Source organism: Meriones unguiculatus, chromosome 19 (assembly GCF_030254825.1).
Source record: "Meriones unguiculatus strain TT.TT164.6M chromosome 19, Bangor_MerUng_6.1, whole genome shotgun sequence".
NCBI lineage: Eukaryota > Metazoa > Chordata > Mammalia > Rodentia > Muridae > Meriones > Meriones unguiculatus.
Window position 1 is genome coordinate 53,234,947 of NC_083366.1, and position 25,371 is coordinate 53,260,317.

The 25,371-nt window shown below is 46.6% G+C and overlaps 1 protein-coding gene across 9 annotated transcripts in view; it reads left to right on the forward strand.

Annotated features, from left to right (window-relative positions):
* The window catches only part of Rreb1 (ras responsive element binding protein 1), a 174,589-nt gene that overhangs the window by 48,544 nt on the left and 100,674 nt on the right, over positions 1 to 25,371 (forward strand). For 2 of the 9 annotated variants that reach the window (XM_021633102.2, XM_021633103.2), the window contains exon 1: positions 30 to 615. The exons of 4 other annotated variants lie outside the window; for them this stretch is intronic. The gene's annotated coding sequence lies outside the window, so the exon portion shown is untranslated. Of the gene's footprint in view, positions 1 to 29; positions 616 to 753; positions 884 to 1,247; positions 1,389 to 25,371 lie in introns of those variants that run through there. 3 more of the 9 variants (XM_021633107.2, XM_060372481.1, XM_021633108.2) reach the window with 3 other exon arrangements.

Genomic DNA, 25,371 nt, shown 5'->3' on the forward strand with positions numbered 1-25,371 from the left:
GCCCTCGGGTGACTGCGAGATGTCCGGGGCACCGCCGGAGCGACCTTTTAAAGAACTTTTTTTGGGGATGGGGAGGGTGAAGTGTGCAGAGCGCGGTGTACTTCTGAAACTCGGCGTTTGGCAGGAAGGACCCGCGCGCCCCACGCCTCGCGGCGTGCGCCTCGGTCGGGGCTGTAGGGCAGGGGCGGCCGGGATGAGCCAGGCAGCCCTCTCCCCTCGGGCTGAGCGCCCGGCCGCTCCTCCTTCTCCTCCTCCCCTTCCTCCGCTCCTTTTCCCCTTCCCGAGCCGCCGGCTCTGCCAACCAGCTCCCAGCGCGAGCAGCCCCGCCAGCAGGACCTGATGCGCATCCATATTAGCCGTCCGAGCGCAGGAATCCGGCCCGACCCGCGCCGCCGAGTTTATTTTTAACCAGCACCGCCGGGACTCGGATGGTGCGCGCACCGCGGCCAGAAACATCTTCCCAGCACTGCTCTCCATCTTCCGCCCTCTCTCCCCCGACATCCTCCTCCTCCTCCCCCCCCCCATGTGGGAGGGGAAACTTTTCTCCTACATACTTTCTAGTCCCTCTCGGGTCGGGAAGCACGGGAGATGACGGAGCCCGCCCGCCGCCGCAAGGTATCCGGGGGGTGCCCACCCGGGGTGCAGGCGCGGGGGCCGTGCGTTTGGGGTTGCTCGGTGGAAGCATCCGCCGCGCCCAGCTCTGCGGACTTTGATCCTCCCGGGCGGACGGCGCCGGCCGGGAGGGGCGGCACGCAGCCCCGCGCCCTCTGCGGGCTCCGGGCTGGCGGCGGGGCCGTGGGCGACCACCGTCGCCGGGGAGGAGGGGAAGCGGCGCCCCGGGCCGCGTCGACGCGTATTGTTGGTGACTCCTGAGGCTGACCGGGTACGAGTTTTGGGGGAGCCCCCGGCGTGGGGCGAGCCTGCATCGCGGAGGGGGGGGGGCTCGCGCCCGGCGCCGTCACGAGCACAGGAAGGAGGCCGGGAGCATCCGAGGCGGGGCCCGCGCCCGCCCCACCGCCCAGCTGTGGAGCGCGCTCGGAAACTTTTGTCCGCCACCCGCTGGACCAATTTTTCTGGAGTTCTGGGACTTGCCTTTCTCCTCACACCCCGGCCCGCACCGCCGAGCGAGGAGGGTGGGGGACCCTGGGGGGGGCGCGGTGGCGTTAAGGGGGGGGGGACCGACGAGGACGGGAAGCACGAGCCCCCCCCATCAGGCCCAGCTCCCCGCGCCCCCTCCCCGTTCACGGTCTCTTAGGAAACTGCGACCTTAATGGTTGCTAAGGAGCAGGGGAGGTCCTTCCCGTCGCCAGCCCCCTCCCTGGGAGGCGGTGTGTTTTCTGTACAGGGCCAGGGTCGCGTCGAGGATGTGACCCGCTCTCCGGCCTTGGGTGAGTGCGGGGCGCGGCGACGGTGCCCGTGGGCAGCGGGCCGAGGTCTCGGGGCGTGGGGACCCCACTGGGCTCGGGCTCGGCCGCTTGACAGGCGCCGCGTGCTGCCAGGGTCCCTCGTCCGCGGTGCATCCGTGATGGGTTATAAAAGAGGAGGAAAGTTATTTTTCCTTGCTCAGCAGATTTGCCCTCCCTCGCTCCTTACTGGCTAAGAGATAGAACGTGAGCCCAGATCCGGACGAGCAGTTCACATTCCATTACGAAATTCTACACGGCTTCAGAGCCAGCAGCAGCACACATTCGGGGCACTTCGGAGGGGATTTTCTTCTTTGGGGGGCACTGGTGGTAGTGGTGTTGGAGACCGATACCAGGGGTGGATGGAAAGCAACTTTTGGGGGGTGTTGAAAACCTTGCCCTCAGGTTTTCATCATTAGATTACTCAACCCTGGGGAACCCTCGGTCTTGTTTTAGAGTTTTAGAGCTAAGCAGATCCTTGTGAAAGCCTGTGGGGAAGAAGGTTCGCTTGTTGGATAAAGATGTTGGAAGTTAGCAAAGCGTTTCTGCACATGACTTGTGCAAAGGCTGACTGGTTGCTTGTGCATCCCCTGGTTGTGAGATTAGCTTTTCAGATAAATACGGTGGTCTGCGTCTGAGTGCGAGTTCATTGTGCAATAGTTAATTGGAGTGGAAGGCGGAGAAATGAGACCAGCCAAGAAAAGAATGTGTTGATGCCTTTTCACATCCTCTAGGTTTGATGCTTTCTTGAGTAGGCAGGTATAGTTTCTGAGATAATTTAACCCGCAAGTCTGAGTTGGAGGCTAAAGTCTTGATTAAAACTCTTAAGAAAATTCTGTGCGCCCTTAGAATCCAGAGTCTTTTTTTTTTTCGGAAAGAGTTCACTGTTCTCTTCAGGGTGGGCTCTTTTTAAAGGTTTGGAGTTTTGTGTGTGTGTGTTTGTCCTGTTTTGTTTTGTTTTTACCTCTGCGAATTGGGCTATCTCCTGATGGGTCTTGCTTTGATGTATTTGGTTACACTGATGAACATTTGAATGGCCCTAATCATGTTTTAAATGTGTGAAAAAATACCTTCCCCAGTTTTTACAAAAGAAAGGAGAGAGGAGTACTTTGATTTAATTGTTTTCCTTTCTCCATTTTGGGTTAATTAACTTGCTCTGTCTCGGTTGCACAAAGTGTTTTTAAGGTAAGCTAGTTGTCTTTCCAGCCTGTTTTGTTTTTAAGAAATGCTTTACTCACTAAGAAATGCTGCTGATGCTCATTGGTACGTGGAATATAATAATCGGTGTTTCCCTGGATACCGATTTATTTCTCAGCAGAAACTCAGACGGTATAACCCTTACCGTGGACGCATTTGTCTGACTAAGCTGGTACAGGTGGTACATCCATTCCTGACCATTTACATCATTCCAACAAGTGACCTTTTGATGGCAAGGGCCTTCATTTTAGATTTCTTCAGGCAAAACCTTCTGAGAGAGCTCATTTGCATCCAGCACAGGTAGGAAGGAGGAAAATGATGCCTAAGTTTATTTGTCCTCATCCGATCAACAATAAACATTGGTTTTCTGCCCCGAGCCAGGCACTAGCTAGCAGCTGTTAGCAAACTTCTGTTTTTTTTCTACTTTTTCTGTTTTGAACTGCTGTGTTGGTTTACTTCCTAGGTCAGTGTAGAAGTCTTTCTTGCTATTGTGTGCTCACTTGCTAACATCACTTAACAGCTTCAGCTAAGTAAATTTCCTGGTTAATGAAGTTGAAAAATTCTATCCTCTTAGGGTTTTGCATGGCATAGTTAATATAAACTTTTACAAAAATTGGCTAAACAGGCTCTCTAGAAGCAGTTAGAAGTGGGTCCTTTTGATGTTTCTATTCATTATCCTTCTGAAAAGTAGGTGGTGCTTAGAAGGTCATAGGATAAGGGTTGCTAAGCAGCTAAACAGAAGGATGCTAAAATTAACCGAAGCCTTTTTTGAAAGGGAGTCCTTCCCTGTTTTACATTATTTACTAGGTTTAATTAATTTCTGAATCCTCCATGTTCTTTGACCTAGAAAGGTAGGATGTTAAAAGTTGGTTTTTGTTTGTGTTATTATATTCAAATAATCTTTTGTAAGTGTCTTTAATTGAAGCTCAGTATTCTCTTGACTCCGTGCTGTGGTGTCAAATGGCAGCTTGCAGGCTTGTCTGGGATGACTTTCTCGTCTGTTAAGAGGCTGAACTTGTCATGTGTATAACTTCACCTGCTTTTGCATTAATAACAGGCTTTTATGTTTGTTTTGGAAATTCTACATATTCCACAAAGTGATGTTTTACCCTTTGTGTTTTATTAGACGTATTTGCATTCTAAAGACAGAAGTGCAGTATCAACAGTAACTGATATATCTCCCCTGAGGAGAGGACAATTGCTTTCTTTCCTCCTAGATTAGATGTGGATGAGGCTGTTTCTGGTCCGTGCTACCTAATGTCCCTGGCTCTGTTTATTCAGGCCAGCTCATAGATAACCCTTTTAAAAATAATTATTCTAGGTTTAGAATATATTTGGAAGGACTGGACAGGTGTTAGGAGGCAAAATGTTGTGTGGTTTGTGTTTTGCCTTAAGTGTGTTTCAAGGTTCTTGGAAGTTTTTCATGGAGATGAAAGATGCAAGTTGGGTTGAATTGGAGGCTGGAAACTTATCACTCCTGTTGAGTGGCAGGCCTGCTGAAAGCCAGAAGCTTCCCTGCCTCAAGGTTATGTGTGTCTTCCTGACCTATCAAACAGGCCTTGTTGAGTCATATTTTTTATATTCAAATATAATTAAGAGATGGATAGATAGGTTTTCTCTCCCACCCCCATCCCCCAATTTTTAGATTTAGATTGTGCTTCTTGAGTAGAAACAATCAAGTCCCTCTTTCAGATGCATGCAGGAGTCAAAGAATGGTTTTCATGCCCAGGGGTGGGGGATAGATCAGAGGTAAAAGGTGTACCAGCTGAGCCCGGAGGGAGGCATGAGATGTGCTTTCTGAAATGCATCACTTACTTTTAATTTCCCCCACTCCCACATGGCAAGCCGACCAAGGAAAGGAAGCCTGTCTGCTAGTGTTTTCTTTACTGCAGAGGTAGAAGAATGAGGAAGGTGGGGAGGAGCTTTTCCTAGTTAGCTAGTCTGGTCGGGCTGTGTCATCAGTCCAGCTTTTCACAAGGTCTCTCTTGTCACGTCCCTTGGGTGCCCAACATAGTCTGAAGGGCAGCCGAGCATGCCCGGAGAGCTCACAGCTGAAGGTGGGGGGTGGGTAGGGAGGAAGGGCCAGGGAGCTGTGGTCCTGAATCCTGCCTTGATGGGCTTTCGGGCTGCAGGTTAACCGCCGCCGTCTGCCCATCAGTAAGGTGACTGAATAGGTGCCTCAGACAAAGCACTGGGAGAGGGCGGAGACTGTTTGTCCTGTGTGATTCAGGCAACTAAGGCTAAGAGAATTTGAAAACCTCCTTAAAGGCCAGAGCCTGAGGACTGGCTGCTACTGCTGCGATTCACCTGAGGGAACTCACGGGGTGGAGAAAGAGAATGAAAACCCCCCACTGGTTTTGTCAGACAGCCAGACTGAAGAGAAAAAGTCTCAGTGGGGGTAATTAGATAAAGCTTTTAAATGCTCTATTTGTTTTTCCCCTGAGCTTGCTTGGTATTTCATCCTTTTACCCCCTTTTCCAAGACTGAGGAAGGATTGTTAGAAAAGCTTTCGGTGGGCTGGTAGATGAATCGCCTTTGCATTTCCTCCCCACAAACTCCCCATTAGGGTGTAGCCTCTTGGACTAAGTGTCAGCATCCTTTTGTGAAAACATTTAGCAAAAATTTTAAGTTTATACTCAGATCAGCACTGACTGACAACTAGGTCCATCCAGACCCCTGGCTCCCAAGTGGAGCCCAGCAAGCTGCTGGATGGAAGCAGCCTGGCCGCAGAGGGCTTAGCATTTAATATACACTGGATCTCTCTCTCTCTGTGGGTGGGGTTTTTTAACAAGGCCAGACCCTTCTGGAAGTAGTTTTCTGCTTCAGTTTGAAGGTATAAGGGAATTAAAACACACACACACACACACACACACACACACACGAACCCTTGGCAGCATGGCTGCTGGTTGAATGTGATTATACACATCTTTTCAGTAGCTTTTCCACCTCATGGCATTGTTGCAAGGATAAAATTAACGTTCCAGAAAGTCAGAATCTATATATGGAAGAAAGTGGTATATATTTTGAGTCCAGGAAGTTTTGTGGGTATCCACTCCAGATTTCCTTTTCAGAATTCAGAATTTTGTACAGTGCCTTTACTTTTGGCTGGATTTGCCTACACATTTCTCTCAATGGGGGTTGACGGGGGAGGAGGAAACTGCACTTTTCGCTTCCATTGTGGGGCGCAAACACAACCAGCACATTCTTCGGGGTTCACTTACGGGATGGGCTTTAAGGAAAGGGCGAGTACCGACCTTGTGACTTACTCTTCAAAGGAACGGTTGTCAGCCTTTAAGGACTGGAGATCAGAGACGCTAACACACCTCCCGAGCTCCATCCCCATGCAACTCGGAGGCTTGAATATGCAACCCCAGACATCCAGGAGCCAAGCCAGAAAAAGTCTGCTTTTTAGTAGTTGGGCTCAGGGCTCTCTGCTGAGCAGGCACCTGGCATGCCCAAAGCCCTCAGTCTGATGGACAGTGGAAAAGGGAGGTGGGGTAGGGTGGTGCAGTAGTCATCTCCAGATAGACTGAATGTGCACACTTCAGTAAAGCAGGAGGCTCTTTATTATATGCCTGTAAGGGAGCTTGGTTGGCAGTTTCAGAGTTTTACAGACAATTTGAGGGTGGAGAAAATGTTGAGCGGTGTCAAATATATTTGAAAACCCGTTTAGTAAATAAGTTCCAGAACTCATCTGCTTCTAAAACAACCAACGGTGATTAGCTGACAGGAAGCTGCCCTTGAAGGTGGCTCGGTTTTCCCACCACATCTTCAGCCTCTGTCAGGGCTCCCTCATTTTGTAAGTTATGTGGAGTATCTTTTTTTTTTTTTTTTTTAAGTGTTTGGACTAGCCCCTACTTGCTTGATGCTTTTCGGCACTCATAGTCTCTCTTCATTTTGTTTCTCAAATTTTTGTAAAATCCTTACATAATTACGTGTTTTTGTTTTTGAGGGCATTTTTTTCTGAGCTGGGTCTTTGGTCCACAAGTCTCTTCTTAAGAGGGGTTGGGATAGGGAGGTAAGGAGGAGAGGCCTCAGGGATGGAGGTGGAGAGATGAGGAGTGTGTGTTCTCAGGACTGCAGATGGAAGTGTCTGGAAGCGTCAGGAGAGAGACATGAACACCACTTGGTTTGAACCTTGCTCTTGTGCTGCCACCACCACCCTGTGCTTCGCACACAGGCAGGAGGCAAGGCCTGGCATTGAGAGCGAAGGAGACAGTGTTGCAGAACAGGAAGGACTGTGATGCTCTGGGCTGTCAGCAGTGTTGTGTGCCTCTAGACCGCAGCTTTTGTCTCTCACACCCGTGGACCAGCTGTGCTGAGAACACTCAGTGCCCCGGCTTAGCAGACACCCTTCAGTCCCTTGCCTGGGAATGAGTCTGTTGCCTCCAGCGCCCAGTTGTTTTCCTACCCTCTTCTCTCACCTATGAACGGGCAACTCCCAGCTCGTTCCTTTTACAGCCTGAACTGAAGCTAGGACCTTCAGGCACCTCGCCCTGCAGGTACTTGTAAAAAAAAAAATGAAAGCCATCTCCTTCCCTTCTAGAAAGGGAGCTGAAGAAAACTGTGTCCCTAGGCAGGCAGGCCAGGCACCTCACTGTCTTCTATGGCTGGCCCCACACTGGGGAGAACCCCTCCTGGTGTTACAAATGGCTCTTAAGTTAATTTCCTGTCACCAGCTACTCCCTTCTGCAGTTTACCCTGCACTGTCCACGGAGTGGTGTGTATTGTCTGTGTGCTTAAAAAAAACGGCCCTTGGCTCCCTGTGTCCACAGGAAGAAAGCAAAGTTCCTTCCCAAGGGCAGCAAGGACCTCCCATCAGCTGCTTGATTCTGCGTCCATTCTCCAGCCTCAGCTCATGTTAGCCCCCCTTCACCATGGCTGTGTCCTCAACCCTTTTGCAGCTAGAATTCTTTCTTACTGGGTTTTTTTTTTTTCCCCCAAACCCTGTCTTCTGGGGAATATTAGATCCTCCTTAGCGAATAGCCCCTCCTCTTTCAGTGTTTTCCTACCTCAAGAACATTTTTTTTCTCCCTCCCTAGCACCTAGCCTGATGAATGCTTATTGGTGCCTTAGCGTGTGCTAAATTCTGATACAAAAAAACAAATGTTTTTGGAGAAGAGCCACATGTAATTTGGAGCTGAGGCCTAAGTGGCACTGTAAATTCAGCGAGGGAAACAGACACACACGTTTTTCTGCATCCCCATCACGCCATGGTTTGGTTCTAGATACATTGATGGGAAAGACTTGGATTTCCAAAATCTTAAAATAAAAGTTGGCTCAGTAAAGAAAGAAAGAAAGAAAAAAAGACTTTGAATGCTTGGTCTCCCTAAAAGCTCTCACACTGGGGCCTTTACTAATTATAACTACTTTTCATGGCTCTTGGTTTGAAGTTTACATTAAATAGAAGAGATGGGCACTCAGATCAAAGACCAGACCATTTCAGAGCGCCAAAGAGTGGGCCCATTTTCTCTGCTTAGTTAGAGTTTTGCTTCATTAGTGGTAATAGGAGTGTTGGTCTGTGTAATTCACCCCCACCCCATTACTACTTAGACTTAAAACTTAACCAAACCAGAACCATAACAGATATGGATCTTCTTTCATTCCTCCTTCGTGTGTGTGTGTGTGTGTGTGTGTGTGTGTGTGTGTGTGTATGTGTGTATACACGCAGGCTTGATAGATACTAGTTATAAGTCATAGTAATAATGATGACTTGTCATTGTTTCAGGGGACTGGCCTCTATGTTGACTGAAACTGCTGTGGATCGAAATGCTTCTGAATACACAAAATCATCTCAGTCTTAACCTTTTTAAAAAGATACCCACCTTGTTTAGAAACAGAGGCTGGAGACTTGGAGTGGGGCTTTCAAAACAGCAGCTCTGGGGCTTAGTTTGTAGAGTGCTTACATCCAGGAAGCTCTGAATTGCACACCCAGAACTCAGGAGTGGAGACAGTAGAATCAGAAGTTCAAGGTCATCCTCAGCTGCATAGCTAGTTTGTGGCAAACCTGGAGTGCATGATACCCTGTTTCAAGAAAAAACAAACCACAGTATAAAACCATGCACATGGGTTTCCTTGCTAAATAATCTCACACACACAAAGAGAGACAGGGAGAGAGAAAGAGATAACCACTATTACCAGAGCCAGACCTTAAAGAACAGAAATTCACAGCATCCTCTCTGAGTCTGAAGTCTGAAGGCTTGACTGAAAGCGAACCTCAGGCATGGTAGCTTACTTATCCTGGTAATCCTTAGGTGCTGGGAGGTGGAAGCAGGGGGATCAGAAGTTCAGGGTTATCCAACTTCTATAGAGAGTTCAGGGTCAGCCTGAGCTACATGAGACCCTTGTGTCAAAGAAACAAACAAAAAATATATTTATACTGCCAAATGTGTGCACAGGCACGGCTTTGTCCCTCAGTAATGTTCATGTCCTTTTAGTCTTCTTACCTGCTAGCTAGCTGGCCAGCTGTAGGTCAAACTCAGATCTGGCAGATGCAGTCAACAGTACTATTTTAAGTTACTTCCTTTCTGATGTAGAAAGTAAAATTTTTATTTTTTGAGAAAGGTTCTCCCTACGTCGACCTGGCTGTACTGGAATTTTCTGTGTAGACCAGGCTTGCCTCAAATTCATAGATCTGCCTGCTTCTGCCTAGGAGTGCTGGGATTAGAGAGTAAGACATTTTAAAATTATTGATTTATTCTTATTTTCTGTGCATTGGTGTTTTGCCTGCATGTATGTCTGTTTGCATGCATGTTTGAGAGTGTCAGACTCGCTGGAACTGGAGTTACAGACTGTTTGTGTGCTGGGAATTGAACCCAGACCCTCTGGAAGCAGCCTGTGCCCTTTATTGCCAAGCCACCTCTCCAGTCCCAAAAGTAAGATTTCTGAAAAGTCATTTTCTTTTTTTACTGTAGGACATTTGTTTGGAGAATGATTTTATGGGAGAGTTCAGTGAACATCTCAGAGTGGTTCCCATAGAGTGGTTAATTAAATCTGTGTATGTGGCTAAACACTTGAAGTTTGGAATCCAGTGTTGTTGAGTAGTACCGGGTATTAAATTCAGGGTATTGCACAGGCTGGGCAAGTACGTGTGTGTGTGTGTGTGTGTATGTGTGTTTTGGTTTTTTTTTTTTTTTTTTTTTTTTTTTTTTTTTTTGAGGCACAAAGCAGGATGTCATTGTGTATAGGCTGGTCCCAAGTTTAAAGTTCTGCTTAATTCTGAGTGCTGGAATCTCTGACATGAGGGACCACACCTGAATACCAAGTATAATTTGAAGGATGCTCAGTTTATACTTCGGAATTGGATTGAACAGTTGCACTGGTGGTGGTGAGTGCAGTGCCCTGTAGATGCTTGACAAGTGTCCCGCCGCCAAGGTTTGAATCTTTGGCCCCTTAGTTTGTATCTAACTACTAAATTGTAAAAATTAAATTTCATTGACCCACATTCAAGAGCTAAATTAGGCTCTTTAAAGACTGCATCAGGCTGGGCGTGGTAGTGCACACCTTTGATCCCAGTAGTTGGGAGGCAGAGGCAGGAGGACTTCTGAGTATGAGGCCACCTGGTCTACCTAGAGAGACCCAGTCTCAACAGCAAAAACAACTAAATATTGTATCAGACAATTCAGTCTCTTTGGAAAACAGGTAATTTTCTATCTAATTTACAATTTCCATAGTATTTTGTTTTTCTGTTTTTATAATATACATAAATATTTATGTATTATGAGAAGATGCTGATAATCATCCAGGCTTTATTAAAGGAGAGAAAGACTGCTAGCTGGCCTTTAGCCTCTCAGAGGACATACTACGTATAGAGACGTGTGACTGGCAACACATTAAGGCCTGTGCGTTAAATTAACTTGACAGAGGGAGGCAGTCAGTGGAGGATTCAGGGTCAAAAAATGCATCCTATGGAAGTGACCTTTGTGAGAGTACCTGAAAGACTAAGGAAAGAGAGCACTTCAGAGAACAGTTTGCTCAGAGGCTCTGGGGTTGGAAGAGGAAATGCCTTTAAGGGAGGAAGAGACAAGAATGCAAGGACTGCATAGAAGTGTGGCCAGTAAGTAGGTAGAGGCTAGAGCATCATGGCTGAGGTACTGAAGAGCCAGGAAAGCTGTAAAACCTATTTGGCCAGGAGTGATATTTTGAAATTAGCATTTTGAAGCCCACGCCTACCCGCAGTAGACAGTAGGCCCAGCTAGAAAGTGGCTGCTTTCACCTTGTGTCTGTAAGATCAGTTAGAAAGCTTAGTGGTGGCCTGGAGTTGATGTGGACATAGGAATGGGGAGCTGAAGTGGACTTGACACATGGTAAAGGTAGGAAGGTCTCGGGACTTACAGAGAGTTGAATAAGAGGGGGGATGCTTTTTTGTTTGTTTGGTTTTGGTTTTTTGAGACAAGGTTTCTTGTGTAGCCTTGGCTGTCCTGGAACTCACTCTGTAGACCAGGTTGGCCTTGAAGTCAGAGAACCGCCTGCCTTTGCCTCCCACTTGTTGGGATTAATAGGCATGCACCTGATGTTAGTTAGGTAGCTTCCGAAATGGGAGCAGTTGAATGGGTTTCTTCATCTTCTCTCTTTATCCCCCTATCCCCATTCTGAAGGGAACAGGGACAATTTGTTGTCTGTGGTCTGAGCTTTTGAATAGTGTTCGGGTGAGGTGAACACACAAAGTAGTATTATTGTTGTTTTAAATTACATTTATTTACTTGTGAGTGTGAGCCTTCCTGATGTGGTGCATGCTTGAAGGTCAGTTGTCTCTTGAAACAATGTTGATACCTAGGATCGAACCCTTGGTCGAAAGCGCCTTAACCCACTGAGCCATCTCACCAGCCCTTTACACACAAGCCTTAAGAGCTGGTGTGTTTTCATTCGATACATTTGTTTAGTTTTTTAGCAAAGGGCTCACGGGAAGAACCAAGCTAGGACTCTGAGGACTGCTCATATCAGGGCCGCTTTCATGACCTGATTTTTTTCCAACTTAGTTCTTCGCTAGAACCACATGAAGGCCCTCCTCAGTGGGTCACTTGATGCCCGAACTACCTTAGATACTTGCATCAATATTTTATCTGACTGTAAACTTGTGTGCCTGTTGTGTGTATCCGGGGCTGTCCCGGATACCAAAGACAAAGATTGAACCTCAGCATTCCGTGAGGGAGTAGAAACTTGTCCCCGTGGAGTGCTTGTCTGGCCTCCGTACACTGACTGATGGCAGGTAGGCCACCCACCACCCAGGCAGCCTTCCGTGTTCTACTCCATTAACTTTTCCCCCTAGCTGACAGAAGTCTTTCTTGGAACCAGGCAGAGTGTTTTCCGCTGAGTTGGTGCACACTGGAGGCTGGCATGCAGGCGCGTCCCCTGTGCTCTTGCCACGAAGGGAAGTGCTGCAATCTGACTCCCCAGAAAGTTCCATGGGGTTCCAGAGCTGAGCAGCAAGTAGCTGTCTCTTAGAGAGGACTCTTGCTTCCTGGGGGAGGGAGTGTCTGCCTTACTCTGTCTGCATAGCCATCCCTGGTGCCTTGAGTTGGGCCCACCTCTAAGGTGGACTCACAGGGAAGGATAACTTAACAGCGCTCCAAATTTGGACAGTGCTTGTTTGAAGCCATCCAAAACATGTGTTAAAACCTCAGGCAAACCCACAGAGCCCCAAAGATGCTTCATTTTCACCCTTATCAGTCTTTTGTTTTTTTCCAGACGGGGGTTTCTCTTTGTAGCCTTGGCCATCCTGGAGCTGGGTTTGTAGACACCAGGGTGGCCTTGAACTCAGTTCTCCGCCTGCCTCTTGTCTCCTGAGTGCTGGATTTAAAGGCTTGAACCCACCCCACCCCCAGCTCCATTATCAGCATTGATTGATGGAACCTGGACATCCCATAGTACTCCCCACCACCACTGTCCCACCCCCACACAGCTCCATCTCTTGCTTGGGATACTATATGTTTTTATATCACTGGTCATAAATCCTGTTACAGCTGAGACCACACTTTTCCTCGGGCTTGTATTTGATAAAAAAACAAAAAACAAAAACAAAAAACAAAAAAAACTGCACAGAAGATGTGGAGAAGCCAAAGACCCTTTCCTGCCCACTTTTTTGAGTTCAGTCTTCCACTACCACACATAATGCAGTTGAATTTCTCTACCTGTTTTAAAAATAGAAATAGCCCCCTGTACTGGCTGTGATACCATGCCAAGCCTATACTCCTGGCCAGCACTTGAGAGATGGAGGCAAGGAAGATGAAGATGTTCAAGGTCATTCCCCCCAGCTGCAAGGCCAGCCTGGGCTGCACACCACCTTGTTTCAGAATTAAACAGTAGCTCAGGAGATGCTTGGGAGGGAAGGGAAAAAAAGAAAATAAAACTGGGTTTAAAATAATCTCGAGATTGTAAAGTGTGGAAATTTAGATTTTTTAAGGTATTATGTAAAAAGTTGAGAGGCCTTCACCCCACTTGTATGGGCGTATGGGTGGATTTGGGCATCTAAGCTGGCCGTAAATATTGCTCTCCAGATAGACAGCTATGTCTGCAGTTGGTATCAGTAGCTTCTTCAGGAGTCAAACATGGGAACCCGCTTTCGGACAGTCTGCCCACTTATTTTGGTGTCCTTTAACAGACGCTAGCATATCTTGGATGTGTGTTCTCTGTCTGTTGCCTGTGGATGAAATGGAAGCTTTTGATTGGAAAGCTCTTGAGGCTGATGAAAGGGTAAGGCGAGTACTTCAGAATCCCAGAAAGCTTTATTCAGAAGTTCCTCATATGGCACCGGGGTGTCTCTGTCCTTTTGTTAAACCCAAAGTCACAGAGCCCCAAAGATGCTTCTCTTTCACCATTTTCACTCTTTTTGGTTTTTCCAGGCAGGGTTTCTCTTTGTAGCCTTGGCCATCCTGCAACTGGCAGCTGTGATGGTACAGGACTTTAAGCCAAGTACTCACAATGCAGAGGCAGGCAGATGTCTTAATTCAAGGACAGCCTGGTCTACACAGAATTCCAGAACAGCCTGGTCTACATAGTGACACCTTGTCTTAAAAAAAATTTTTTTTTTTACATGAAGAAGAGTGATGTTAAAGTGCAGTAGTGCAGAGCATGTTTGGTGTATGGCAGTAAGAATCGGAGTAAGGTGGGCATCTCCTTGCTTCTTGATTTTTTTTTTTGGGGGGGAGGGGTTCTGGGGAATAAAGCATTCACACTCTCTGCCACGAAGCCACATCTCTAGCCCTTGTTTCCTTAATTTCAAGTGAGTCAAAAGCAGATTTATTTTAGAATTTATACAAAAAGCTCATTTGAAATACATGCATCACTGTGGTTCAGTAGGACAAGAGGCTCAGCTGCGGTGCTAATTCAGTCTTGACTTTAACAAAGCACACCTTAGCAATCATAGATTGTTTCAAACATTGGGAATCTCATATAGTTTTCTCTGGCTTTGTGTATTTTTTTTGCAAATTGTTTTTAAATCTTAATAAATCTTGATTTTTTTTTTCCAAATAGTCTCTCACTGCAATTTTAAACTCAGATTTTCTTGCCTCTTGCCACCAGAGTGCTAGGATTAAAGGTGTGTGCCGTCACACCTGGCAGAAATTTTAATTCTTATTTTATTCTCTAAAGTCATGTCATTTCATTACCATTTTCAGAATTCCACAATAAGTCTTAGTAAGTTCATTATATAAAACTGAGAGCTTTGAGAGGTCTTCAGTTAGGTTTTAACTTAAGTTATTTTCTTTGTAGTAGTAAATTAAAGTGATGAGAAGGATTAATAAATAACGTGAGCCGACAACCAGCACACCCTTTTTTCTGATTTGAAGTGGCCCTTGCTGAGCTGTGGCGGCATGTGCGCTGTGACTGTCACTGTGCTCTGCAGCAGAGAGAGGATGGCTTGTATGATCACATCGTTTTAGCTCCAAGAAGAAAGGGAGGGAATGTTACGTGTATTCGGGGAGGCAGTGGTTAGCGCTGGTCGAGTTACGTTCAGAAGCAGTGGGGAGAAAGAGGAAGAGGAGGCCCAGTCGGGGAAGATGAGGTTGGGAAGCCTGGTAGCCTGGGTGTGCTTGCCGGGAGCAACTTGATGGCAGGAGAGGACTGACTCCTGCAAGTGGTCCTCCAGCCTTCACACACAGACTGTGGCCTGGGCACACCCAGACACACATAACACAAAGTAAAATGTGACTTTAAAAAGCTAAAATTCACTCGGTCTTCGTGCTGGAAGAGTTGCTTATGCAGGCTTGTCTCAGGAAGTCTGATAGCCGCCCTAGTGTTTTCTGGCTTCTCGGTGGAAGATTGAATACAGGAAAACCAGTCTTGTTTTGAGGGTGTGTGTGGGAGGGGGGGTGGTCTATACATAGCCCAGGCTGGTCTGTACCTCACAGTCCTCTCCTTCTCACCCCAGAGTTGGAGGATAACACCTGCACACCATCACAGCCAACTAGAAATCTGGTCTTAGACAGGAGGAGCTACCGTGTGGTCATTCCTGCCATAAACGAATCTGTCTAGAGTGCCTGTGGAGAAGTTGCAAATAGCACTGGAGTTCTGCGTGACTCCATTCTGCCACAACAACCTAAAGTGGTTATCACACTTCGGATGCACCCTTCTAATGGCGTTGGTCTGGTTGGTGGTCAAGAGCAGCAGTCACAGCTAATACGTGTTGAGAACGTGGTAGCTGCCATTGTCCCAGGTTCTTCATGTGCGTCATTTCATTCGTGCTTCACAATTCTTTGACCCAGTGATGTAGGTATAGTTATTATCCCCGTGATTCAGATAAGGAATTTGAGACCCGGAGAGGAGAGGCAGCGTGTAGTGGATTCAGCCGCTGAAGTGGACTCCGGGGACCTTGGCTACTATTCTGCCAAACTGCCTACCCATAAAGGCATCACTGACTCAGCAAACAAGCATTCCTTGAAATTTTTCTTCATATAGGCATGATGCATATCAAGGGGACTGATGACCAAGAACAAGTTGTGTTGTGATGGGGTTTTTGATTTCTGGAAACCTCTCACTCATGAAACAGCTCATTCTGGAGTAGTGAGTTAGACCTACCATGTCTGCTAGGTGTGTGTGATGGTCAGAAGGAAGGAGAGATTTCACGGAAGGAGCTATCTTTTAGGGTGCTCATTGAAAGTGGGCATAGGAGACACTAAAACAAAACACAGGGCCCATAACTGTGGGAGAGGACCTGGAGGGGAGGGGTATTTTCACAGGAAATTTTCAAGTCACTCTGAGAAAAGTGACCTCAAAGAATATATGTATTTCGTAGAGTAGGAGGAAGGACACTCTCTGAACCTCTCCCTCGGACACCCATGTTAAAATTAAAATCGACAGCCCCCAAGTTCTGTTTTAAAGTAAGACTTGTCTGAAGCCACTTTTGACTAGAGTAGACACTCTCTAAATGAGTTTATTTTTTTGGCCTGGGTTTTGGAAGGGTCTTAAAACCAGTGCATTGTTTTTGCTGTAATCACTTGTAGCCTATACTTTTCCTGGAAATACCTCTTACACACCAGGCTGGCCTTGAATTCAGAGATCTACTTGCCTCTTCCTCCCAAGAGCTGGGATTAAAGGCTGAGACTAAAGGTGTGTGCCATCACACCCTGCTTAACAATCACTTGTTATTTTCTTGAACATAGGAAGAGAATTTAGTCTGAACTGTTACTGCAGTGATCCTCCTAGCTCAGTGATCTGTGGTTTGAAGTATGGACAGCAGAACTGAACTAATATTTTGTCTTTAGATTTGCTTAGATCAGCTCAGACAGTCTCAGTTTCCTTGGTGGTTTTCTTGTTCTTTCATCTTGAACTCTTGTAGCTCAGGATGACCCGGGATTCTTGGTCCTCCAACTTTAGCCTGCAAGTGCTGGGATCAGAGAGAGGCATAAGCTACCTTGTTGTGGAGCTGTTCTGCTTCATAAACAGGAGACCCATGGATTGGGGGGTAGTCAGAAAACAGCCCATCTCTCTCAGTGTTTTTTGGCGGGGTTCACCATTGTGCTTTGCTCTCTACAGGGCAAGCTGTAGAACTGGGCCTGAATTGCTGAGAACCCTTAAGCCCATAGGGTTGTGCTTTCTGCATCTGGTGGATCTGTAAAGGAGGGCTGTTCTAACACTAGAAACAGAATATTAAGTTTTACGTTCCACCAGCTCAATTATCACTTGCCTGCATACTCTGTTATTGTAATCTGTAATTTTGCTGATGCTATTTGGGAATTTCAGTGGACATGGAGTGAGAAGCCAGCTGGATTAAGATAAGTTTGTGTTCTTAATTTCTCAACTGAGGGTTGTCCCATCAGCGGGCCTGTGTTGGTCACCCTGCCTTGACACCTAGTTCAGGTACCAGGCTCTGGGAAGACAGGGGCTATGGGGATGGTTTCTGACTTAAACTTCCACAGCACCTGGCAACAGACAAGACCATATGGCAGAGATGCAAGAGAGAAGTGGCTGGGGAAAGAGGAAGTGAGGCCTCAGCCATGAAGGGCTTACCATGTGGAGAAGGAGGTGGCGAAGGAAAAACAAGACGTACTTATCAGCAAGAAGGGCCATTTGCACACTGCAGCAGGAAAATGGGAAGCTGATTTGGGGACAGAATAAGACAGTTGTGAAGGGGATGCCTGCAGGGTAGGGTTTGTGGGTCTTGTGTAGAGCAGAGATGTGAGAAATGTTGGCTGGTTTTGCAAGCTGCCATTTCAGGGCTATGGACTACCTTACTAAATGCTGTTAAGTGGTAAGTAAGGGCTTTGGCTTTGTATAGCTTATTAGTGGAATGTTTGATCCCTAGCACTACAAAGATTTTTTTAAAAAGAAGAGAAGATGATTGAAAGGTGGGAAAATTTGTTTGCAGCAAATAGAATTCAGTCAGACATTGTTTAAAAACTTCCTTTATTGTATTCTGCTAACTGGCACATATTTAAGTTCATTAGAATTAAGAGGACAGAGAGTCATTTTCCCCCACCCAAAAATGTTGTGAGGATTGGGTTTGTGGCTCTGTGTTAGAGCATTTGCCTGATGTGCACAAGCCTCCTCAAAGAGTCCAACACGGGCCATTTACTTTTCATGATTCCTGGTCTGTCTGTCCTCATGGATTGAATGCACTCTAGGAATCAGTGAACAGTGGGCTAGCTGCTAATTCACCATCTTGATAAAGCCCCATCAAACAGAGAATGCCATATTTGTAGAGGCGCCAGCTCTCTGCTGTTCTGCAGGACCGTTGCCCCCACCCACGTCAGTCTCTGCCCCTCAGATTCTCTAGGCCCTGCTCCACCTCCCTCACTGTATATGGATGAGGCAGCCATGGAAGGGGCCCATGCCCAGGGCTTTAAAGTATTGTGGGTGTGAAAGAAGTCAGATAGCAGGCTCCACAGACAATTAGTGGTTTAATAATTATTGTAGACACAGTGTTCCCTTGGACTCTGAAGTTTTCAGAGTCCTCTGTCCTCTGGGGAGGAAATAATTTTTTTTATAGGCCTGACTTTCTACATTTCAAAGCCTGTACTTACAGACTAAAGGAGCCAGCTGAAAGGGTTAGGGAAAGTGTGTGCAGGCCCCTGTAACTTCTACTTATTCACACAGACCTTCAAGTTACTCATTTTTATCACTTAAAACCAATATACTTCACGATTTTCCAGGTTGCTAGCAACCTTTTATTGCTTAGTTTTGTGTTTTGGTTTTTTGAGACAGGGTTTCTCTGGGTAGCCTTGGCTGTCCTGGACTCTCTTTGTAGACCAGGCTAGCCTCAAACCCACAGAGCTCTGTCTGCTTCTGCTTCCCAGAGCTCTGGGATTACAGGCATGGGAAACCCTGCCAGGCGATTAGTTTTTAACATTGGAGTTAAAAGGCATGTGCAGGAGGAAGTGGGGTCCTCCTAAGCTGAAGCAGGGTTTTGGGGAACCAGAATATCGGGAGGCATCTGAAAGTGCGGCTCCAGGGTGCCTTTTGTATATGTGATCAGTGGGGCAAGGTGGGTGGGAGGAGGAACCATTTATAACCCACCTGTGTGTGATGTTCGTCATTACCTAGTAGGAAGCAGCTATTCTCGCTCTCCCTTTTATTTATCAAAAATACTGCTTTTAGGTTTATTTTATGTGCATGATTGCTCTGCCTTCATGTGTTTGTGTGGTGTGTGCATGCCTGGTGCACATGAAGGTCAGAAGGAGGGTATTGGCTGTTCTGGAAATGGAGTTAGAAACTGCTGTGAGCTGCCACATGGGTGCATAAGAACATTCAGCTCTTAGCTGCCAAGCTGCCACTCCAGTCCCCTTTGTCTTCCTTTGAAAGGAAGGAGACTGAGGCTTCGAGACATTTGTATTTCTAACATCATAGAAATAGCTATGGCATATCATGATATACCATACCGTAGCTAATGATAGTTTTCCAGGAAGCTTTATGGCCCATTTCTATGGAGTTAGGAGTAATCTCTCTTCCCCCCTCCCTTTCCTGGTGTTCTTTGCTGTTTTCCATCCTGAGTATGATACCTACGTGTTACACTGGTACTAGGATGCTGCTTGGGCACTCTCGAGATGAATCGCACCCCCAGCCATTTTGTCAACTTTTGCTATAGATGCTCTGTCTACACCTTAATTCATGTGTCTTGATGATTACTTGATGAGAGCATTGCATACGGTTTGATTGCCTTCAGCTTCAGTTGAAATAGCCTTAATTGAGCAGTTGTAGTGTTTAGGGCATTTGGTTTATGTTTTGGCAGGTGAAGCGTGGTGGTTTTTGCCTCCAGGGAGTTTATGTTGTGAAAGGAATCCACAAGGCTTATGGACCCTGAGCCAAGTTCCCATGGGAAGGCCAGGGTTCAGAGAGGTTCACTGGCCTGGGTCTGCACTTCCAGGAAAAGCACAAGCAGGGGCCAAGGTCCCAGGAGGAGAGGGAAGGTTGGTTTGGAAGTCCAGGGTATAATTTGCTGTTGAAGACGAGGTGCTAGAAGATAACAGGGTTGACGGTTTACTTAGGGCCCAGATCAGGTAGGGCAGAAGTTGACCTTTCCATCTCTTGTCGTAGGAACCGGAGGATTTGAGCGGAGTGGGGACAGTCTGTCTTACTAGGGCCTTGGGAACACTGTTAGGAGGCAGAAGGTGGTTTGAGCATTGCTGCTTTGGTGGCCCCCATGACCCAGAGCACAGAACACATCCCAGGGCATCTGGTTCAGGATGCACTAAGCTGAGTATTAGGATGCTAATTACCCTGAGCCACTGCTCTGATGCACACACAAGGAGGAAGTCTTGGTGGAAAGCTGAGTCACATTCTCTGGCTCCATAGCTACCGATTCAGGTGAGCCACCTTTAGGGAAGGTGTGGCGGGGCAGCAGGCAGCCGGATTCTAGTTAGGTAGGCCCCTACTGGAAGGCTAGGGCTCATTTATTTGGTCTGGGAAGCTCTTTCAGGGGTCTTTGTGTTTGTAGTGTTGGCAGCTGAGTTTGTGTATCGGTAGGAAAGCTTTTCTGTACGTGTGGAGAGCTGCCAGTTGGTTGGGATACCAGTTACTGTGGACCTGCCCAGGGTCTCAGTGTTGTTACCTGAGCCTCTCTCTTGACTTCTTTTTCTCCATCCTGGTTTTGGGGCTGTGGCTTCTGTCTCTCTCCACAAGGAAAAAAGGGCCCAGACCTTCCTCACCTGTCCCTCACCAGGCAAGGCAAGTCTGGATTTATGGCTTTTTTACTGATAATAACCCCCAAATCATTTTGATCCTCTACAGCTAACTGGCCTTCCTCTAGAAACCTGCAAAGCAGTAGTAAATCCCTTTGCACTGCACTGCTTTGCGCTCCTCAGCCCTCTGGTAAAGCTGGAAGTGGCCAAAAGAGAGGCAGCCGGAGCCAGGGCCAGGGCCCACATAATCCACACGCTCTGGACGTCACCCCGGGTGACTCAGATTCAGTTGCGTTTGCCGTTTCACAACCACCTGCATCTGATCTCCCTCCGGGCAAACTCTGTGCCTGGCGCCCGGTACTAGGAGCATAGTGCTCCTCCAGGTTTGGCTTCTCGCAGCCTTTCTTTTAAAGACGCAGGTGTTGTCGTGAGTGTTGAACAAGTCCTGTGCATTTTCTCTCTGCCGCCTTCCCAGCATCCCAACAGCGCTGGCAGGCGCGCCCACTTAACGTTTGTGAGGTTGGGAAGATGGGGCCCGAGGAGACTGGTCCTCACCGCTACTGCAACCAACTTAACAAGGCCGTTGCTACTTCCATCTTAGAGGTGAAGGAACTGGGGCCTGGAGAGACGTGCCTGATGTGTCTAGGGACATGGCAGCCAGTGAGTCGGAACTCAGGCCAGGCCAGGGTCCCACAGCGCTCTTCCTTCTCACAGTTCTGCAGTTGTTTATTAGGTGAAATTGTTTTCTCCTTTGTGGCCAACGCAGCCTATTTCTTCCATTGACTTTGTGGGTTTTTTTTTGTTTGTTTGTATCTCACCCCCCCCATTGTTAAAAGCTAGCTAATGTATATCAAGTGTCCAATAAGTTATCAGTCACTTTTTTTCCTTAAATAAAAAGGAATGAAATCAGGTTTCTTCATACTGGAGTGTAAGCTCCATGAGGCCTTTTTGTCTGTTTTATGCTTTTCTTTTTAATGCATACCCAGTACTGGAGCATCGCTGAATGCTCGGTCAGTGGTCCCTGAAGAAGGGTTACTTCACCTGCTTGGCAGGTGTAGATACGAGGACAGAGGACTCGGGATTCGGGTGTGTAGCTCACAAGGCGATCGGAAACAGCGGTTGCTTTTCACAGCACAGGGTTTTGTTTTTGTTTAGAAAAAGCCGATCCTTTTTACACATGTAAGCTGAGAGTAATCAGATCTATGCTGTGGGGATTACAGAGCATGATATAAAACACTATAAATACCCAATATCCAGCACCATATAAACAGCGGATAAACTGAGCCGTATTTGTTGTTCGGCATGGTTTTTGTTTAGGGCAGGCTTACCCCACAAATTAGCGCAGCTGGGAACACACTATACGGTGGAGCACTTGGAAGTGTGTTTAAATCTTAACAACCATGCCTCTGCTTTTCACGCGGAGTAAGTAGTGAACTGGGTGAGATCAGTTCCGCCGAACTTGGGAGAGTAGTTAGGGAGCTCAGGGTTTGGTTAATCTCTTTTCTAATCTGTGTTTACAGCCATCATGCTTTAAAAACCGCATGGTTCACTTCTTCTCCTTACACCTTACCTGGCAGGTGAGGAAAGTGAGGCCGGCTGAGGTGTCCAGGTGTGGATCATTGGTCTTACATGTTCGGTTTCCCTAGATGTCAGCGTGCCGCGCCTACCCAGGAGGCCCGGCATTTGTCTCCATTGACTTTTCAGAGCACTGGTGGTGCCGCCCCAGTGTTAGGGCAGTTTATATCAGTAATCTGCTACCAGCTGGTAAATCAAAATCACACTGTGACTGTAGAAATGCTGGTATTCTTGGTAGGTAATGAGACATCTGAAGACAAGGTGATTTGTTACCCCTTTAAGAGTTACAAAGAGCCAGGCAAATGGTAGTGCAAAGGCAGGTAGCTCTGAGTTTGGGGCCAGCCTGGTCTACAGAGAGAGTTCCAGGACAGCCAGGAACACACAGCGAAACCTTGTTTACAAAAAAAAAAAAAAAAAAAGCCAGGTGCAGTGGCACAAACTGTGATCCCAGCACTCTGCACCCTGAGAGGCAGAGTTTAAAGCCAGCCTGATCTACAGAGGATTCCAGGACAGCCAAGGCTACCCAAGGAAACCCTGTCTCGAAAAACAAGAACAAAAAGTGACAAAATCCTAAGGATTTAATTATTTCTCTGATATTTACAAGCAAATTTTAAAGATTTATTTATTTTTATTTTATGTACATTAGTGTTTTGCTTGCATGTGTCTGCACCACATGCGTGCCCGGTGCGCAAAGAGGTCGAAAAAGGGTGTAAGACTCCCTGTAAACAATCTACCGTGTGGGTACTGGGAATTGAACCTGGGTCCTCTGCAAGAACAGGTGTTCCTAACTGCTGAGCCAGCTCTCTAATCCTCCCACTAGATTTTAAAATTATTTTCCTACACAAATGATTCATACTCACCAAGGAAAATGAATTAAAAGAATACTGCAAATGACAAATAAAGTGGTAGTATTGCTACAAATCTGAAAAGACCATTTCCGAAACAGTATTTGTCTTTCTAGATGGCTTTTGGTGGCAGTGGCAGCCATTTGTTTGGGGCAGGGGCGGGTAGTCTCGTATAGGCCAGGCTGGCCTCGGACTCCCGGAATTGCAAGCATGCACCTTGCAGGTGGGTGAGTGCTGTGCTAAAAATAGAACCCGGGGCTTCATGCATGCGAGGCAAGCATGCTAACCACTGAAGCACGCTTTCAGCTCTAGAGGACTTTTTACTTGGAGGAACACAATATGAAAGTGGTAATTCATTTGTGGATAAGGACCTCATTTTTCTATGTCCTCTCAAGTTATACAGTATCTTTTCAAATTTAAGAATGTATGACAAGTCTTTTCTGGCATAGTCCACCTATGTTGGCCTAAAAACCACATTATTTTTGATGTGGCATAATCTGGAGGGCTGGGTTTGGGTCATAGGCAGATTTTTTTCTAATTACTTCCCACTCCCTGGGTTCTCATTAAGGAAAGTTGTTTTCTCATTTAAATGAAGCCAGTCTAGGATTAAGTTTTTTGAACACAATCACAAATTTACTCAACTTTTCAGTGAAAAAATACTGACAAACATGCTTGCTTTTGTGCATCATGTGACCCGGTCATCTTAGTGTCCCAAGCAAGCTGGAGTCAACCATGAGGCACCATGCCTGGCTGGGACTTATATTACTGTTATTAGCATGTGTAAGTACACACATTCACATATCAAGCCGGGGCTTGAACCTAGACCCTCACACCTGCTAAACACAGGCTCTGCCACAAGGTCATGCCCTCCCAACCCTATGATCACTCTCTCCCTTTTTAAATTAGCATATAAAGTAATGGGTTTCATTATCACATTTTCATACATGCTTTCTGTTGGTTCATCCTTGTGTATCTTTTAATGTTAAAAAAAATACAAAAACTTTAATTAAAAGTGGATATGGTGGTGATGCATACTTCTAGTCCCAGCAGAGGCCAAGGAAGAAGGACCCGAGCCTTAGGGGCATCCTGAGCTATATAGGGATAGTTGCTCAAAAAACAAAACCGGCCAGGAGTGGTGGCCCATGCCTTTAATCCTAGCATCCAGAGGCAGTGGCAAGCTTGCAAGGCCAGCCCATTCTATGTAGAGAGTTCCAGGCGAGAGGGTTACATGCTAAGAACCCATCTTAAATCTTCAAGCACGATTTTATATTTTTAGAATATGTTGGGAGCTGTGATGACAAAGAAGTCAATAGCACTTTAGTGGCATCTGTTGCCATTGATTATAGCAGAGTATATACTTGCAAAGTAATAGTATGTAGGTGTAAATTTACTTGGCTAGTAGATAACTTCCTGAAGCGATAATTAAGTGGGTCCCTTGAAACAGTTCCCCAGAGGCTCCTGCCCTAGAGACAGTCCCTTTGTGAATCACTCTAAGGTCTAATGTCAGGAAAATAATGATTAGGTCAGGTCTGAGCTGTAAATGGGATCCCTTGACTCAGTCTAGGAATGGCTACAGAGTCATGCCCGAGCCGAGGGCCATTCTTTGACAAGTTAGGAGGATGTGTTGTGTTCCCACTGGTCCAGCAGGAAGATGTCATTCCCTGAGTAGTTTCCAGTGCAGCCCTTGGATCACATTCACTTTAGAGCAAAGAACTGAGTTAGGGAAGTGAATTCAATCTGTCAGTTCGTCCAAGCATTCCTGCCTGCCTCTTGCTATATGATTCCTTCAAAGGCCCTTTTAATTATCTACTGTGGTCTGTTAGCATGAGCATTGGGTTTGTTAGTTAGGAGCCCTGAAGCCCCCCCCCACCCCCAATTTACGGTTAGTCCTTAGTTTTTTCCATTGCCGAAATGGGAAGACTATATATTTTGTACCATATTGTTAGGTGACAGAATTATGATCCGGGAAAGTTTTGTTTGTTTATTTTTTTTTTCTCAGTGTATACAAACCTTTGGGAGGAGAGAAGGTATTGTCTTTTCACAGAAAGGAAAAGTACCCTAAACCTAGGGAAATTCTCAACATCCTGAAATCTGCTTTAAGGTGGAGCAACAGAAAAGGCTGTCCCTTGGAAGGAAACCTTTTTAAGAACCCTTCTCTTCATCCTCCTCTGATTGTGTTCCTCTTTCTAAAGCGGGATGCACTGTTAAACTTGGCCAAGGCTCAGGTAGAAGTGGCAACCGTCTCATTGAAATGTCCCCTGTTATCTATAGAAAGACCAGGCCACTGTTCCCATTCCACCATTTTCTGAGAGTCTGGGCCAGATAGCAGGCATTCTGTTTACATTTTAGGCGGGTCTGTATGTGCTCCAAAAACATTTATTGCGTCGTTATTTCAAGCCTTTATAGCCTTTCCAAGTTGCTCACGGAACTTTAGGTGGCAGCTTAGCAAAGAAATGTAGACAGTAAGTTAGAGCTTATCAACTGAGCCTACAGGGTCCAGGAAGCCAGTGTTCCTCACTCTGCAAATGGTGAAACGCAGGCAGGGATAATTGGAGGAAGTGCATCTTGTGAAGGAGATGGTGGTGGTGACCAGGCCTTGAAGAACTTGTGGCCATTTGTACAGTGTACCTTTGCCTGATAGACGCAGCTATGAGGCAGGCTCCTCTGCCCTGACCACAGGCCGTAGTTACTTTTGGTACACAGTGACCTCAGTGAAGGTCTCAGGGGGGAAATCCTCCAAACATAGCTTAAGAATTCCAAAGCAATTTTACCAGTTTGATTCTGGCAGAGGTTTTCAGT